The sequence below is a fragment of the Lissotriton helveticus genome, chromosome 3_1 (assembly GCF_964261635.1).
Source record: "Lissotriton helveticus chromosome 3_1, aLisHel1.1, whole genome shotgun sequence".
NCBI classification, from domain to species: domain Eukaryota; kingdom Metazoa; phylum Chordata; class Amphibia; order Caudata; family Salamandridae; genus Lissotriton; species Lissotriton helveticus.
The window spans coordinates 1,942,584,500-1,942,602,149 of record NC_136061.1 but is presented as its reverse complement, the minus strand read 5'-3'; the positions used below and the strand labels follow the sequence as shown (position 1 = coordinate 1,942,602,149).

The 17,650-nt window shown below is 43.8% G+C and overlaps 1 pseudogene; it reads right to left on the bottom strand.

Moving 5' to 3' along the window:
* LOC144824347 (uncharacterized) overlaps positions 1-16,334 on the bottom strand; it is a 43,270-nt pseudogene extending 26,936 nt beyond the window's left edge.
* Positions 16,335-17,650: the final 1,316 nt, after the last annotated feature.

Sequence of the window (17,650 nt, the reverse complement as noted above, 5' to 3'; positions counted from 1 at the left end):
TAATAGTGGCCATAGTTATGCATTATATGATACCTTTTAGGGATGTCAATGTTATGAAACCACCTGTACAGATTCCTCGTGGTAGGAATATTAAGTTAGCCGTAGATGCACCAGTTGAGTTAGATTTTCATCACACCACATTAGTAAATTATATTTCTGCCAATATTTTTCTAAGCTTTCAGTACAATATGTTAATACCATGAGAGTGAGTAAGTGTTATGTGTGTGCTAGGCTCCCTTCATCAGTAGAGGAAGGGCTTACTTATTATCATTTACCACTGACCTGTGCCACCTCCTGTAGTGTTTTGACTAGTTGGTTTTATAAGATAGGTAGTTTACAGTATTTTTATTCAGATGAAGATGTGATATTTATTTTCAGGAATTCCTGTACGTAGAAACCTTAACCCAGATTTGACTACTTTGTACACACGATTTATGGGAGAATATTTTTTAGATAGGGAAAAGATAGATATAGAAGATGCATATAAACAAAATTTGACATGTAAATTGCATAGGGAAGAGAAGATTTTTCTTGAAATGGTTGAAAAGAGGAGAAAGGAGTATCAACTGAAGGCCTCTAGTAAAAAGGCTGAAGTTCCAAAATGGGGCCACAATATGGTAGGATCATCTGCTGAAAAGGCTCATGCTGCAATGACTCTGAACGCTGAAAAGAAAGGGAAAATCTGTCTCAAAAGAGTTGCTTATGATTATAATAATATTTTCGTTGGTTCTAGTGTTTGTGAGCATACCTTGGAGGTGATTGGGGGCTGGGGATTCAAATACGGAAATGATTCAATATTTCCAGGAATTTATTGTATATGCGGTAACAAGGCGTATTTCAGACTTCCTAATAGATGGTATGGAAGCTGTTATTTTGGAATTGTTTTTCCTAAAATATACCATGTTGACAAGCTCTCTAGAATCATCGACCATGTAGGGGAACTAACACGTGTAAAAAGAGCTAGTTTTATGGAGGTTTTAGGAGATTTATTCAGTGCATTGATTCCCTCAGTGGGAGTGCTTTTGAATTCAGAGAAAATATGCAAATTATCCACAGTGGTTGATAAGCTGGCAACAGACACCGCTAACGGATTTTTACTAGTATATACAGAATTAGTTGCGATCAGATCAATGGTTTTACAAAATCGACTTGCCCTGAGGGAATGAGAATTCGATTCCCCCCTTTCTGCAACATTAGACATAGTTATATATATATTTGTTAGCATGATGTATCTATCTATATACCTAATCTATTTCACGTTTATCATAGTTTAGAATGATCAGTTATATCATTACAGGGAACTCCTTCCCCACCCTTGAGTAGTATTCTTTGTCTTCAGACAGAGAACCAAACTGACGCCATTTTGGTGTACATGTAGGAGATTCAGGCAGCAGTAACGTGCTGTCCTTCAGCAGTCAAGCAAGGCCCCGTTAGCTGAGTTACACGGACAGCTGAATTCCTGTTACTCTCCCACTGTTCTGAGGCCCAAGGTTGCATCTGGTTTCAGAGTTGATAAGCACATTCCTGGAGGCGCCGTGCGTACCCTCCTAAAGCTCCAAGATGAAAGGGAGTCACCCTTCCTGACCTGCCCAGTAATGAATAGCTAAGCTTTGAACTAATCATGTGTGCCATATATGGTCCTTCCTTCAAGCACCCTGAACCAACTTGTATTTTTCCATGTACGGTGACTTCATGTGTCTTACTGAAAGTATATCTGTCTGGTTTTGACTGTAAGCCAGCAGTCTTCTTGTCACACTGACTGGGAGTGGACGGGGAGGCTCCTCTGCGCAGAGTCCATTTAGAATAAACAATTGAAACTTTTTCACTGCCAACTGACTGATTATTGGTAATTGGTATTGGGGGGGCTATTGGTAAGTATAGCTCCATAGGTTATTTATTTTTGGCACAACAGTTTGGGGGCTCGTCTGGGATTCCGCGTTGGGGTCGTCCTCCCATAACACGGGGTGAGAAAGGACAAATGAAGGGATGCTCTGTTCGAGGGGGTGGACTGACTAAAGATTCTGGTGGAACTCCTCTCTCGCGATCAAGGAGCCCCAGCTGTTATTGGTATTGACCCCTCGCCGGAATCCTATGAGGTGTAACCCAGGAGCTGACCGTGTTGGTCTTCAGGGGCTGGCAGTGGAGAACGCACAATCAGACCTGAGTGCACCAGGTGAGTGAATTGTATTGTTTGTATTTCGACGTCATGGAAATAGGCACTTAAGAGAAATGGCCTGGAAATAAGCACTTAAAAGAAGTGGCTTAACAGTTAACTGTATTGGAATGTAGTGGTTAGTGAACCACAGGGAATCTGGGGGTCTGACGTGACAGAGGAGTGACTGCACGGGCAGATGCCCCACAGACTTGTTTGGTGATTAGTTGAGACAACATTGGATGCCCTAGTGTTGCACGGGCTGGTCACTTGGCCGAATCCTCTTCGGGAAAGCCCTAGGAGCAACTGGGTAAACCTGGGTACTGGAGCTGCGTGCCCAGCTGCCCGGCCCAACCAGCACAGAACTATAGGATGGCCTGTAAGAGGGTCCGTGGTTTGCCTGTCTGATGATCTCAGGACAGTCTTTGGACTGTCTCTTTTGTGAATTTTGTTGGTCTGGAATCCGGCGCGATCGATTCCCCGAACAGGAGTCGACGGGCTCTGTTCGAGTAAAAGACATGTCATGAAGTATTTTGGAAATTATTATCTGATATTCAGAACTGTGATTGAAGTGCATCTATCGATTGAAAATTATGAAGTTTATGTGCGAAAAGGGCGAGTGAGATTGTATGATTCAAGAACAAATGAGTATGTGATATGTGGACGCGTCCTTGTGAATAAGTCTAGTTGAAACGGTATGAGTTATTGAATTGATAAACATGTCGTGTTTTAGTAAATTGTGTTCTGTATAGAGCTGGCGCCGGAAGAGCGTGTGATTGGATGACTGAATATGTGAAAGAATTCTGAGAAGTGAAATTGTTAAGGAGTAAGTTCTATCTGGTCTCATCGCCATCAATGCATCGCAAAAGGAAATTGAAAAGGGGTGTAGCTAGAAAAAGAGCAACCCCTGTGATTTGATGACACCCTTAATGTACAAAAAGTACTAATGGAAAGTAAATAGGGACAGATTAAAAATTTAGTTTGAAAAAAAATGGTGTGCATTTGGAATTTGTAAGTTGTTCCCATGTGGGTTTGTGTTCTTGGTGGCTCAGTGAGCCAATGTGCTTGATCCAGAGGTTTGTGGTTAACATCATGGTTATAGGTTCTGATTCTAGCTGGACCTACTGAGACTTTCATCCATTAGAGGTTGATAAAATGAGAACCATTGCTTGGAGTAATAACCAATATCTGTTCTATGCTGGTATGTTATATTTTTTGGTGCTGTGAATTATTCACAGTGAGTGTTTTAATAATCTGAGAATAGAAATAAAATGATGGCCCCCTGAAAAGAAACCGTATGTAAAAATGTATTTTTAAATAGGGTTAATTATTAAACGTTAGAAAGAGTTAGGAAGGCTTTTTGTCTTTGACAGCTTCAGAGTGAGGAGAAAGAGGGGGCTGAGGAGCGCTGAGCGCGAGGCAGATTTTGACCTTGAGGTCTGTGAGGTGGGGGTTAGGAGCGAGTGAAAACTAAGGGAGAAATCACTGCTTAGAAAGCTTCTCTGATACAGAGACGTGTAATTCTTGCACATTGAAGGAATCTTGGAAAGTGGTGGGGGCCAGGAAGGCTGGCAGGGGCTGGCTAGCAGCCCAGAAAAGTTCTGCGCTGAGGTGTTAATCTTAGCTCTTGGGAGTCGACATCTGCAGCCTCATAAATTAGGGCCTTGTCTCCGAGAAGTGCATTCCGGCCTGGCTAAAACTGGGCCCCCACCCAAATGGAAAATTTATGATGAAGGGTTTTTCTTTGAAGATCCCAACACCATGCTATGTGCTGTGTAGAAAATAATACATTCATAATTCTGCTGTTGAAAAACGATGTCCACGTAGTTGCCTTCATTTAACCGAAAATAAAATGCTGTATTAGTCTTAGGCAGAAAATAAGATGAAGCTCTTTCTTAGAATTTTGTGGGCTACATGCCTAGGTAAAAACGATTAGCAAATTCTAATTTATTTTTCATAGGAAATTTGTGGCGCAAAGCTAATACAGAGTGTCTGTGAAACAATTCTACTTTTAGGAGGTTAAAATTAAGGTTTAATGTTGCAAGCTGACTGACAAGATGATTACAGTTAAGTAATAGAATTTTATTTTTTGTGTAGTTTTGTTTCTGCCCACAGATCATTCATGGATTGTTCTGGGTGGTTTTAAGGCTGACAAGACAAGTGAGTTGGATTGAGAAACAAAATAAAATGTCATAGTTGTAAGAGGGAAAAAAGGTGAAATGTGCGCCCTGAATAGTTATAGGTAGAAAATAAGGGTAAAAGAAGGATGCAGCCGATCATCACAAAGGTGACCTGCAGTCTGATTAGAGAGAAAAGTGAAGAAACTGAATATTTATTTTAAGCCTGACAAATTAAGCAGGCCAGAATATTGGGTTTTGGGCTGCAGGTTCACTGTGCATAAAGTGCGTGACATAGTGGTGTGCGTCACTGCTCATTTGCATGTGTTATTGTGATTTGTCTATGCTTTCTGTGCTTGATATACAGCAAGTATACCTGATGGCTTGGAATGTGTGTTTTTATTTTATATATGTTTTTGTTATTGTATCGTTTTGACAATTCTACTTTTGATACTAGTGCGAGTTCCCCGGTGTTGTGAGGGGGTGGTCATGACGATGCCCATCGCTACACAACAATTGGTTGGACTTGTTCTGATTACTACATTTCACAGATATGACATTTCATGCTGTGAACATGACAGACAATACTTCAGCAGTGTATGTCTATTTGGCTATAATGGTATTGAAGAAAAATAAAAGAGTTATGCAAGACTAAAATATGTGTCACCTGCAGTTAGCCATTACTGCCCTTTCCCTTAGGGACAGGCAGCCCTTGATCAAATGTTTCCTGATTGGACATTAAGGTACTTCTATAAATTTGTGGCTCTTGCTAAAGGTGACCTGAACTTTTCTGATATTGCCCTAGCTAATCCTGCTCTGCTTCCTAAGTAGTGTATGGTATGCCTTTGTTCCTTAAAGGAAACCAGGCTTCCTTTTCCGCATTCCTTAAAAGGGATAAAAGGCCTCAAAAACGAATTTACGTGTTCTATAATAAAATAAACAATTATAAAGAATTTTCCTTACATATATTGTATTAGATATTAATAGGCAAAAAGCATTATCTGAAAAACTTGGATTTCGCTGTACTGCACACGCATTTTAAAACTTGGACTGTTTTAGTTTCAAAATAGACTGCCACCGCTAAGCAAACAGCTGTAGTTTTTGTAGGCCACGAATAGACAGGAACGTTCCCTCAGCCAGGACTTCGAAAAATTAAAACACGGCAGAAACTCTGCATTGTAGAATACTGTAAAGGGGTTATACAAATAAGGTTCATTATTTTAGATATGAGGAAAAAGTTTGAGGAGGTTCATTATTTTACATATGAGGAAAAAGTTTGAGGTGGGCATTTCCCTTCTTAAAAGTTTTTATAAGCTGTTGCTAAATAATAAAGGCGGCGCAAAAATTTGTCATGTGTCAAGTTAGGCTTCTGTGCTTAGGCTTATGAATGGAGGCGACTAATTATGATAGGCAAGGGATTCAGCTTGCTTTTATAGGTGGAATTGTCGAAAAACTATTGGTTTTTATTAAAAGACAAATTATTAATTATGAAAATTATTAAAATTAATAAGTGCTTTTAAATTCGCTTTCTAATATTTAGGAAGCTTAATACTCATATTATGACCTCCTAGCATTAACATTTCATTTCAGGGGTGTTGTACCGTATAATGAGGACATTTGCCTATGGAATTTCACTCGGCGCAGGTGTACAAAATTAATTTTTCGAGGGATTTACATGAGAGATGTCTAATGACCAATCTCTGCAGTTTGTAGAAAACATTCTGAGGATGTTTAATATGTAAAAAATGTATAGGATATTTCTTTTTAAGGGTTCCAAATAGCAAAGTCGAAATTGGGCAAAAATTCATTAATTTACAACAACAAACTGTGCATTCAGAGCAGTTTTAATCTGCCTTAGGTTTCAGTAAATACATACATTTGGGTATAATACAAATAGCTGACTTCTATATTATGAAATAAGTATATTTCACACTGCTTATAGTTGTATGTGTGAACTTTGATTAACAGATAAGCTTTGCCATATTTATACAGCACTAATGCTTATAAGCTGAGGCAATGAAATTTGTACATTTGCTAAAAGGATTTCTAGCCCTCTCAAAAGTGCTATGTACCTCCTATATTTTTGCTTATGCCCAGTTGCTACACACAGGGATTGATAGTGTTTACAGAATTGAAACCTGTTTCAGATTTCCTCCTGTCAAACTGGAGGAAGGAGGCGGAGGTTAGATCCCTTACAAATTAAGGCTAGGTAATATGTATGTTGCTCTCCCCTTTTCTCATGTTTTATTTTGATCTTTAAGGGGAATTAGCTGTGGATAGTTTTGTTCTACAAATCTTAGGTGACATTGCTAGTTCTTTATTAGCTAGTCTGTGTAAATAAATTCACAGTCCTTATTAGAAGCTGATGTTGATTGATTTGGATTAGGGAAAAGCGGTTTTATATCTTCCTGCAGCCCTTTTATTATTGTTGGTGTATTGTTCAAGTGCGTTCAAAAAGTAGGAAGATACCCCTATGCTTATTGACAGGGAAGGGGGTAAATGACAAACAAAGGTAAAAGCCGTAGTATTTCAACAGAAAGGTCTGATGGATCTAGTGGAAAGAACTGCCTATAATACGTGGGTACTTTCAGTGCTTCACAAAGTATTAAAGAATAATATTTATTTAATTCCTCCCTTCGGGTTACACTCTACATATAAAGCTTAATGTGTCTCATAGTTAAAAGCACAATATATCATCACAATTTACAAAAAAAGCCTTGGAATTAGTTAAAAAAACAGTTGACGCGGCGTTTCGGTGTTTGTTAATCTTATCACCTTCATCAGGACAAAGACATTATGGTGGGCAGAATGCAGAACAATATCATACATTCACCCCAGTGCAGAGATCTGGCCCTAAATCCATTGTTTCTTTGCTCACCATGCCATTCCAGTTTAGACCCAGCCATATGCAAATCAGTCTTGATCCTGCACCCAATGAGAACAGTCTAGCCCGAACTGCCAGGCCAGGTCCTCCCTGTACTGGAAACAAGCATCCTAGGACCGGTTTCGGGCTTTCAGCCCTCATCAGCCAGGATAGCTTGATTCCAGTGGCATGGAGAGCACGGGACTCATGTCTGAGCATACCTGTCCCACTCGGGGTGACAAATGCAAAAAGAACAATTGATGGACAGAATGCAGAACAATGTCATACATTCACCCCAGTTCAGAGATCTGGGCTTAAATCCATCGTTTTTTGCTCACCATGCCATTCCAGTTTGGACCCAGCCATATGCAAATCAGTCTTGATCCTGCGCCCAATGTGAACAGTCCAGCCCGAACTGCCAGGCCATATGTATTCAAGTGTCCTTTCATTCAGGAAGTGAACACAAAGCCGTACCCACTGAACTATGCACATAACATATTGCTCTTTGATATGCATGGTACATGTTCTTTGCAGCAGGCATATTACCCCTCTGCGCTACCTTAGATGAGTAAAACAGCCACTAGACAAAACATGCTCCCATCTCTCTCCAGCAGGTACATTGATCACCAAAGTTATCTTGGCACTTGTATTGTTGACCGAAACCTGCTGAATATACAAAGAACTTTGCAGTGTTTTTAAAACTCCTGCACTTGTACAAAACCAGTCCCACCAAACTAAACTGGCTCCCTACCCTTCCAGTCACCCTGGGAAATGCCTGCTCCTGCCCTTTCACTGCTCCTGTCTAGTCCAGTCAGTACTCCTGCTCATGCTCGATCAACACTCCTGCTTCGTCAATTCCCCTGCCCCCTCCCTTCTCCTGGCCCGTCACTTCTACTGGCCCGTCACTTCTCCTTCCCGTCACTGCTCCTGCCCTGTTCACTGCTTCTGACCTGTTCACCGCTCCTGCCCCGTTCACCGCTCCTGCCCCGTTCACCGCTCCTGCCCCGTTCACCGCTCCTGCCCCGTTCACCGCTCCTGCCCTGTTCACTGCTCCTGTCCTGTTCACCGCTCCTGTCCTGTTCACCCCCCCTGTCCTTTCACCGCTCACGCCAGGTTACTGCTCTAGCTCATGCCCCATCACCTCTCCTGCCCGTCACCTCTCCTGCCCGTCACCTCTCCTGCCCCGTCACCTATCATGCCCCGTCACCTATCATGCCCAGTCATCTCTCCTGCCCTGTCACTGCTCCTGCCCGTCAACTCCCCAGCCCCATCACCTCTCCTGCCCCGTCACCTCTCCTGCCCTATCATCTATCCTGCCTGGTCACCTCTCCTGTCCGGTCATCTCTCCTGCCCTGTCACCTCTCCTGCCCTGTCACTTCTCCTGCCCCGTCACCTCTCCTGCCCTAGTACCTCTCCTTTCCTGTTGCCTCTTCTGTCCGGTCACTGCTGTCACTGCTCCTGCCCAGTTCACTTCACTCAGTGTACAACATTGACAAAGGTGTCAAAGTTCCCCACAGTACTCTGCTTGGGGAAAGCTCCTCTCTAATCACCAACTCCGATCTTATGGGCACTTGATATGCTAAAGGCTGAGGGTGGGCGCATTGTCATTCGAAAGGGGATAATCAGCCTCAATCGGAATGACTATGGTCCTCCTCGGTCTGTGCGAGGTCAGGGAGGGGCTGCTGCAGCCTCTGGAGTTCAACAGAGAAGTGCGAGCAGCCCCTGGAAGCGGAATGAGAAGTGCGAGCAGCCCCTGGAAGCAGAATGAAAAAAGTTATCGTTTTAAAGTTGGACTATTCTTGCCGTCCTGAGACGCTTTTTTGAAAGCAAGAAGTAGGGGAACGGACTGAACAATTTTTTAGAAGTAGGGGCACGCCATGCCCTTCCGTCCCCGCCCACTTCTACCACTGGTGAGGACATACATAGAACTCCCATGTAGCTGTCTACCCTTAGATGACAGAAGATAATGAAAAGTACCCAATTGAAAAGGCTAGAAGCACTGCCTTGGCCTTTGCATCCTATGAGAGTGCATTCTAGAGTAATCCCATGGCGTATGGCCACTCCTTCAACGATTGCAGGCCACCTGCTTGCAGTCACCTTGTTAAATACAATGAATTGTTTTGCTTTAATTGGAAGAAAACTAACAACTGTGCCACATTTCCTACATCACTAGGTTCTGCGGGATCTTCCTGAGGAAAAGGAAGAGTCATGATACCCTGCAGAACGGTGATAAAGAAGAATCCTAACTCCCATCAGTGACAGCTACAGATGAGAGGCGGACGTCTTGGACCTACAGTCCCAGCACCCAGAAAGTAGCAAAGCTGGACAGCGATTGCCAGTGCTTCATCAATTACATCTCCAAAGCATCGTGCTTGCTTCATCAGACGGCGTTGGAAATCAGAGAAGAAGGAGGCCTGTCTAACACAGAATGAAAATTGCAGTGCAAAGGAGCGAAAGAGAAGGATCCCTGTTGTTGATGGCAGGGCTGGTTTGAGATTCAGTTTCTTCAGTTTTCTACTTGGCATGTGCTAGTGACCTCTGACAGCGCACGGTCCCCTGACCCCCTTGGCCTGAGTTTTGGCCACTCCCTTTTTCTTTGCTCCAACGTAACGGCAGTGCACCGGAGGATCCAAGATTGGCAAAAGGCACTACATTTGTGGTACCCATGTTGTAAGGAAAATTAGAATGAAAGAGCAGCCCGAGCGCCTTCTGACACTGAATAATAAGTGTTGGAGTCTGACACTGTTGCTAAATTTGAAAGTATGGTGCTCTTTCCCGATTAATAGTACTTGGGTCTGCAAAAGATGATCTGTGCCCACGACCAACGAAGAGCACAATATCTGTAGTGCCTGCCGCAGAGGAGAGACATTGGTGTACTGCCTAGAGACATGAGACTTTCGAGTGAGCTGTGAGTGTTTGCCAGGAGGGCACTCCAACTAAGCAGTACTATTTTCATGAAGAGGCCTGATCAAGAGGCCCAATGCGGAAAAAACAATGGAAGCAGATTGGATGAACAATAGAAGCCTACCAGAGAGACTTAGAACGGACTTTGGGCATAGTTGTGGTTGCACAAGCAGTTCCCGTGTGATTGCATAGAATGGGTGTTAGGAGACTGATTCTAATTGTTTTGCTAGCATTGTTTTAGAGTAGTATTCTGTTTAGTGGAAGCAGCATCAAGTCCATACTCTGATGAAGAGTATCCCCATTTCACCTGAGAGCAGTGATAAGGAATGCCACTATCTCACTTGAGTATGTCTATGACCTGTTTGATTCCACACAAAGACTGACACAGATGGAGTAATGATAGTATCTATTAGCTGTAAGGACCATGGATTGCTTCCCACTCTGACTAGTAAAGAGGATCTGGTTTTGTCCCTATTCTTGTTATAGGTGTATAGGTTGAAAGGCCTAATTATGGTGATATATTATTACACACTAAGTGGAGTACATTGGGTTATGAAGATGTCCTGAAGTACAGTGCATTGCATTAGAGATAGATCCTGAGAGGACAGTGAAAAGGTATCATGCATCTAAATGCAGGTTGTGGTGATCTCACCTTCTGCAGGCAATAGAAGGTCAACTAGTTTGTTTTAATGGAACTGATAGAGAGAATATTCAGAGACTGCATTATTTAGCTTCAGAAACACATGTTGAAAATGGCACCTGATCCCTGACTGGGAGGTTTTGGGAACCCTCATCCACCTGGGGTTGGAAGCTGTTAATGATCCTTGCAGTTATAGTTGGTGTCATCTTCACCTGCTGTTTTTGTATACAGTGTGTACCAGCTTGTCGTTCCTATTATGACACTACACCTTCCTTTGCAATGGTTCCGTCCCCTTCAGCTGTAAAAAATTCAAATGATTCAGCAAGAGATAAATGACATGATGAAGATTGATGAAGGCATTTTTGAAGACTGATCCCTAGTTAGTTAGATACATCATGATAAAAAGGGTGGACTGAAGGAATGAGTATTCGATTCCCCCCTTTCTGCAACATTAGACATAGTTATATATATATTTGTTAGCATGATGTATCTATCTATATACCTAATCTATTTCACGTTTATCATAGTTTAGAATGATCAGTTATATTTTTACAGGGAACTCCTTCCCCACCCTTGAGTAGTATTCTTTGTCTTCAAACAGAGAACCAAACTGACGCCATTTTGGTGTACATGGTTTGAGATTCAGGCAGCAGTAACGTGCTGTCCTTCAGCAGTCAAGCAAGGCCCCGTTAGCTGAGTTACATGGACAGCTGAATTCCTGTTACTCTCCCACTGTTCTGAGGCCCAAGGTTGCATCTGGTTTCAGAGTTGATAAGCACATTCCTGGAGGCGCTGTGCGTACCCTCCTAAAGATCCAAGATGAAAGGGAGTCACCCTTCCTGACCTGCCCAGTAATGAATAGCTAAGTTTTGAACTAATCATGTGTGCCATATAAGGTCCTTCCTTCAAGCACCCTGACCCAACTTGTATTTTTCCATGTACGGTGACTTCATGCGTCTTACTGAAAGTATATCTGTCTGGTTTTGACTGTAAGCCAGCAGTCTTCTTGTCACACTGACTGGGTGTGGACGGGGAGGCTCCTCTGCGCAGACTCCATTTAGAATAAACGATTGAAACTTCTTCACTGCCAACTGACTGATTATTGGTAATTGGTATTGGGGGGGGGGCTATTAATACATATAGCTCTGTAGGTTATTTACAGATCTTGAAACAATATTGGCAAAACAGGGTGGGATCTGTAGAATGTTGGGAGCAAAACATTGTTGCACTTACATTCCTGACCAAAGTGGTAAAATTGAGGAAGAAGTGCATAATATTACTCATTTGAAAACTGAATTGGAACCACTGGAGGATGACTGGAAACAATGGGCCAATGATGTGCATGCTGTAGGTCATTGGTTTTCTAATTTTGGTAGTAGTGTCCTTGGTAAAGTATTAATACCTGTAGCATTATTTACAGGTACCTTTTTGATAATGATATTATGTTATAAATGTTGCTTGCGAAAATGTGTACACGAAAATGGAAAAGGACAGAAGAGAAAAACAGATGAAACTGATTTAGAAGAAAAATTTAGTTTGTATAAAAGAATGAAAGGCCGCCACCACAAAAATCAAGTTGAAAAGGCGGAAAGGCAAACAGAGATAAATTAGGGCTCTGGCAATTGATTCCATGCGCGCGCACAGGCGTGTGCACATGTGTGCTTGGTGATGACAGTAAATGTAATCAGAAAGGGGATTGATGGAGAAGAGTTTCGAAAGGAACCCTGGTTGAGAAAGCCCCCCCCCCAGCGTAACAGTTAACAGCACTAACCGTGTGAAATTGAGTGAAATTTGTGGGAAGAATTCAGAATTTATGGTTATCCCCAAGAAGCTTGCACTGATTAACATTGTCGTTTATGTTGTGAATTAAATATGGCTGTTTTAATGGGTTTCCTTATTTGCGCATGCGCGTAAGGCATGATGTCACATTCTTGGTGGGAATCTTTTGCAGCTGCGCAGTAGTGTTTTAACTTGGCCGCTAATATAGTGTGTGGACGGGTCAAGCTTAAATTGTGATTTTAAAGTGTCATTTAATGTTATTAATGCCAAACGCAATAGGGATAGTAACATTAGTTGGTGGGAATGTTGAAACATTCCGATTTGTATCAGTCTTTATTTCTGAATTTAACATATGTTTCTTTCTGATTTATTAGTTTCGCTTTTGTAACTGGTTGGAGTTGCTATTATTGGCATTCATGCGCCCATGGGGGAGAAAACCGCCATATTACATCTTAAGAATCCTCCGGAGGCCAAGGTCACCACACTGTGAACTGTGGGAAGAAGCTGCCACGAGAAAGCTTTGCTCAAAATGTTGTTGTATCAAACTGTTATTTGCATTTTTGTACAATGGGTGGGAATAAAGCTTTGAAACATCGAGGGAATGGGAATGTTAAAACAATAACTGTTCAGAAAGGTACTCGTGTGACTTAACGAGATGTGCTCATCCCATTTCCCCATCCAATCAGAGACCGAGAACCCTAGGTATTGAAACATTTAGAATTGTTCCCAAGGTGTAGAAAGTATATAATAGGGCAGAGTCCTGTCGTAAGAGTTCAGTTGGTCCGTCAGTAGCCATCGATGTTGTCGGTCAGAATCGCAGTGGGAAGAGAAGCAGATAGAGAGCTGTCAGCCTGAATCTATGTCAGGTGATACCACATCCATCAGAATTGCTGTTGGGAGGTCCAGTGGGTCGATCGAGTGAGCAGAGGAGTCGAGGGGAGGAAGCTGATACCGAAGTTAGAGAAGCATACAGAGCAGAGTCCGAGGTCCCGAAGTCCATCCAGAGAGGGGAGTCCACCCGAGGTCCCGTGGGTTGTCCGGAGTCATTATCCTGAGTCCCATTCCATTCCTGGTCAAGAGAGGGAAGTCCTGTCTGGTGTGACATTGCATGTCACTATCCAAACTTTTAGGTAATTATGAGCACACGGGTACCTGGGGTTTATTAGATGTTGCACACTTCTATACCTTTGCTATGGTATGCTTTTCATTTCAGGCGTTATTTTCTGCAATTATTAAAGCGCCTGTTTTCCATTGCAATCTGTGACTTTGTAGGGTTTATAGAGAATATTTCTTTCTTTGTATTTACCTTATGCAAAATTCTTATATAAAGATTGTTCAAACCTCCTACAGGTGGGGTATTCTAGGCAGCTAATTAGACAGACTAAGAAGTGAATAAATCCTTATCTACCAGCCACTTCAACGCCCTGATCCAGGGGTTGAGGTTTGGTAAGACCTCAAGGGAAATATATGATAGGAGCGTAAGGGTACGTATTTGGATCGCCGAACCGGACTGGTGCAGATGGGTGCATGGGGCCCAGTGTGTTGAGTGTGTGTTTATGAAGCTTGCCAGGTCCAGCTCGGGGAAGCTTGGGCGCCATCTTTTGTATTGAACGACTAGATTACTGTCTTATTAAAAATACAAGCATTTTGAGAAGGCAAGCTGCCTGCCAAGAGTACTGGTTATTCCTTCCTCCTCAAGTGTCACATATGGCTCGCCACTAATAGAGAAGTACCTGACTCGTGTAACTGGAAGGGATTTAACGTATGACAACTCTATAGAGAGTTCATTTACAAAGTTGAGTTTTTAACAAACCAGTGAGGTATAAGAGCCCACTTCAGAGAACGGAGCATACTTCAGAGGTCAGAAGGTTCGAACACCAGTGGGGCCGACTTTGACCCTCGTTTCAAAGGTTGTGCAAATTTGGCTGTGATAATACTGCTTATATATCAGAAGGGGGGGAAGTAGAAGCGTTCTGGGGGCCCTACTCAGCTTCCGGATATATATCACTAAATCAAAAAGGGGTGGAGCCAAGAGGCCTCGAAGGATCTGGCACAAATATGTAGAAGACCCTCAAAAGCCATTATCCGCCATTGGTATGTTTCTTGCCATTGGTGTAATCTTGGCTGTTAGCATCATCAGGTCTTTTGTTGGCTTCCACCAGGAGGAGATCCTGAAAAACTGGTTCGGATCTAGTTTGTGCAGAATAGAAAATTTTAAATGACCTCTTTATCATGTGGAGAAATGTATTCTAAACAATTAGAGGGTAAGATTAAAAACGGTGGATGTGAAATATGGGATGTGCAATGTGTCCTTCACATCACTTTGTCAACATGTTTCAGCCTGCATGCGTCCTTGTCAGTGCGATGTCTTACTTCAGGTGGAGTACAATCCCCTGGGTTTGGTGATACCACCGGTTATATTCATTCCGGTATGAACATTCAGTAATGGGGAGACCACACAGGAATCTAGCGTCTGCGTCACAAGAGTGCAGCCAATGCCACTCTCCAACAACCCTAATGGTAACTCCAAAAAAATCTTAAAAGCAGAGGAGAAATGCTTCCTTCATACCAAAAGAAATGTGAGTATTTATTGGATGTAATATTACAACACTAGAGTGATATTTGGATGTATGAACGGGATAACTTATAAATAGCACACGTTTACCACTATTCTGAATTCCTCAGTCTCGGAGCGTTGTCAATTCAAAGTGTAAAATAGGAATTCAACTGTTTGAAAATAACACTTATTTTACAAAAGATAATCACATTCTATGCACATTATACAATATAGATGTGAGTAAACTCAGCATCTGTTTTCCTTTAGCTAACCATAATTCATATTAGCTAAATCCACAGACGTCTGTGCCGTAAAATAAAGATTTCATGAGAATTTTGATGCTTGTGGGAGAATGTACGTTCCACATATGACTGAGAATTATAGTTGTCATGTTTGTTTTTTATTCTCGGAGGGACAGATTAAGGAATGAGTAAGGGCGTAATCACACAACGCGAGGTAATGGAACATTTTTAAAAGCGCAAGAACATGTGGAAAATGATCTGTAAATTCAAACACAGATGTTGTGCGGAGGTTTTTTTTCTGCAATAGAAAAAGCCACATCTGCGCATGCATCCAAAAGTGGACCATTTTTAGAAAGTCCCCAAGGTTTTACAAATTAAGCACAAAAAACACAGGGATTGTGTTTCGATGCCACTCTGCATTTATTTGCGGTTCAATCTCGCCTTTTCTCCTGTGCATTTTATGCGGAGGGAAAATTAATTTTTTTTGGGAACAGCGCTTGGTATTTTCACACTTGACTGCCCCAGCCAGTCAGGCTTTTAACAGCCGTTCACGGCCTCCAGATAACTGCATGACTCAGGGGAGGACTCTTCCACAAACAGACTTGGGCTGACCTGAAGACCCTACCTGCTGCTGCCCGGGATAATTGAACTTTTCTCTCCGGCTGGACCCGCTTCCCCGCGTTGGTGTTCCCGCTCGCCCCCCGCCGCTGCACCTTTCCACCTACGGTGCAGCCGCCGAGTGGGGTCGAGCTCCCAGTCTCACCAGGGAACCAGGGAACTACAGGCTCCATCTCTCCTTGCTGCCGGAAGCCGCACACCTGAACTACGCGCCAGGAGGCGCACAAATACTGGTGTCCCTCTCGGTGGAGTGTGACGCTTCCACAAACAGACTTGGGCTGACCTGAAGACCCTACCTGCTGCTGCCCGGGATAATTGAACTTTTCTCTCCGGCTGGACTCGCTTCCCCGCGTAGTTGTTCCCGCTCGCCCCCTGCCGCTGCACCTTTCCACCTACGGTGCAGCCGCTGAGTGGGGGCGAGCTCCCAGTCTCACCAGGGAACCAGGGAACTACAGGCTCCATCTCTCCTTGAGGCCGGAAGCCGCACACCTGAACTACGCGCAAGGAGGTGCACAAATACCGGCGTCCCTCTCGGTGGAGCGTGACGCTTCCACAAACAGACTTGGGCTGACCTGAAGACCCTACCTGCTGCTGCCCGGAATAATTGAACTTTTCTCTCCGGCTGGACCCGCTTCCCCGCGTTGGTGTTCCCGCTCGCCCCCCCGCCGCTGCACCTTTCCACCTACGGTGCAGCCGCCGAGTGGGGGCGAGCTCCCAGTCTCACCAGGGAACCAGGGAACTACAGGCTCCATCTCTCCTTGAGGCCGGAAGCCGCACACCTGAACTACGCGCAAGGAGGCGCACAAATACCGGCGTCCCTCTCGGTGGAGCGTGACGCTTCCACAAACAGACTTGGGCTGACCTGAAGACCCTACCTGCTGCTGCCCGGAATAATTGAACTTTTCTCTCCGGCTGGACCCGCTTCCCCGCGTTGGTGTTCCCGCTCGCCCCCCGCCGCTGCACCTTTCCACCTACGGTGCAGCCGCCGAGTGGGGGCGAGCGCCCAGTCTCACCAGGGAACCAGGGAACTACAGGCTCCATCTCTCCTTGCGGCCGGAAGCCGCTCACCTGAACTACGCGCCAGGAGGCGCACAAATACCGGCGTCCCGGGAGCACGTGGGAGCGCCCGGGCTACGCCCGGGCCAAGGGCGGGCAAGCCCGTTAAAGACCGGACCGGGCCCCCCCTCTTTTCGCACGCAGAAGGGGAACATTTAGAGCAAATCGTATGTTTGGCCGTGCTTTAATACTTTTAATATATTAACTATATTTGAACTGTGGTCACATATTGGGTCTGCTTGCAAATATGACTACTCGCGGTAGCAGGAGCAAAACTGCAGCGGGGGGGCTAAACTAACAGGTACCTTAGATCATTTCATATTTCGGACAAACTCAGTAACTGACCAAGGCATACGCCTAATGGAATGCAAGGTGTCCCAAGACCTAGCGTTCGCGAAAAGATCATCCATGGGGCACCTAACATCAGCTCGAACTCCTGTACTTGCCAAGGAAATGGATCTCTTAGAGGTCCATGCGGATATGCACTGCATCCCGCCTGGGTGGGATCAGTCAACCTCCCTTGCCCTTTTAGATTCATTGATAAGTTCAGATTTGGAAAAAACTCAGTTGCTTACTCTGGACTGCTCACAGGTTGAAAGGAGCACAAGTTCATCTAGGGAGAGGAGGTAGGGTGCAAAACCTAAAAAGAAAGGCATCAATACGACTATCCCAGGGGCAAAGACTCCTAAAATAGTTAAATCTAAGGGTGCTTGTAATTCATC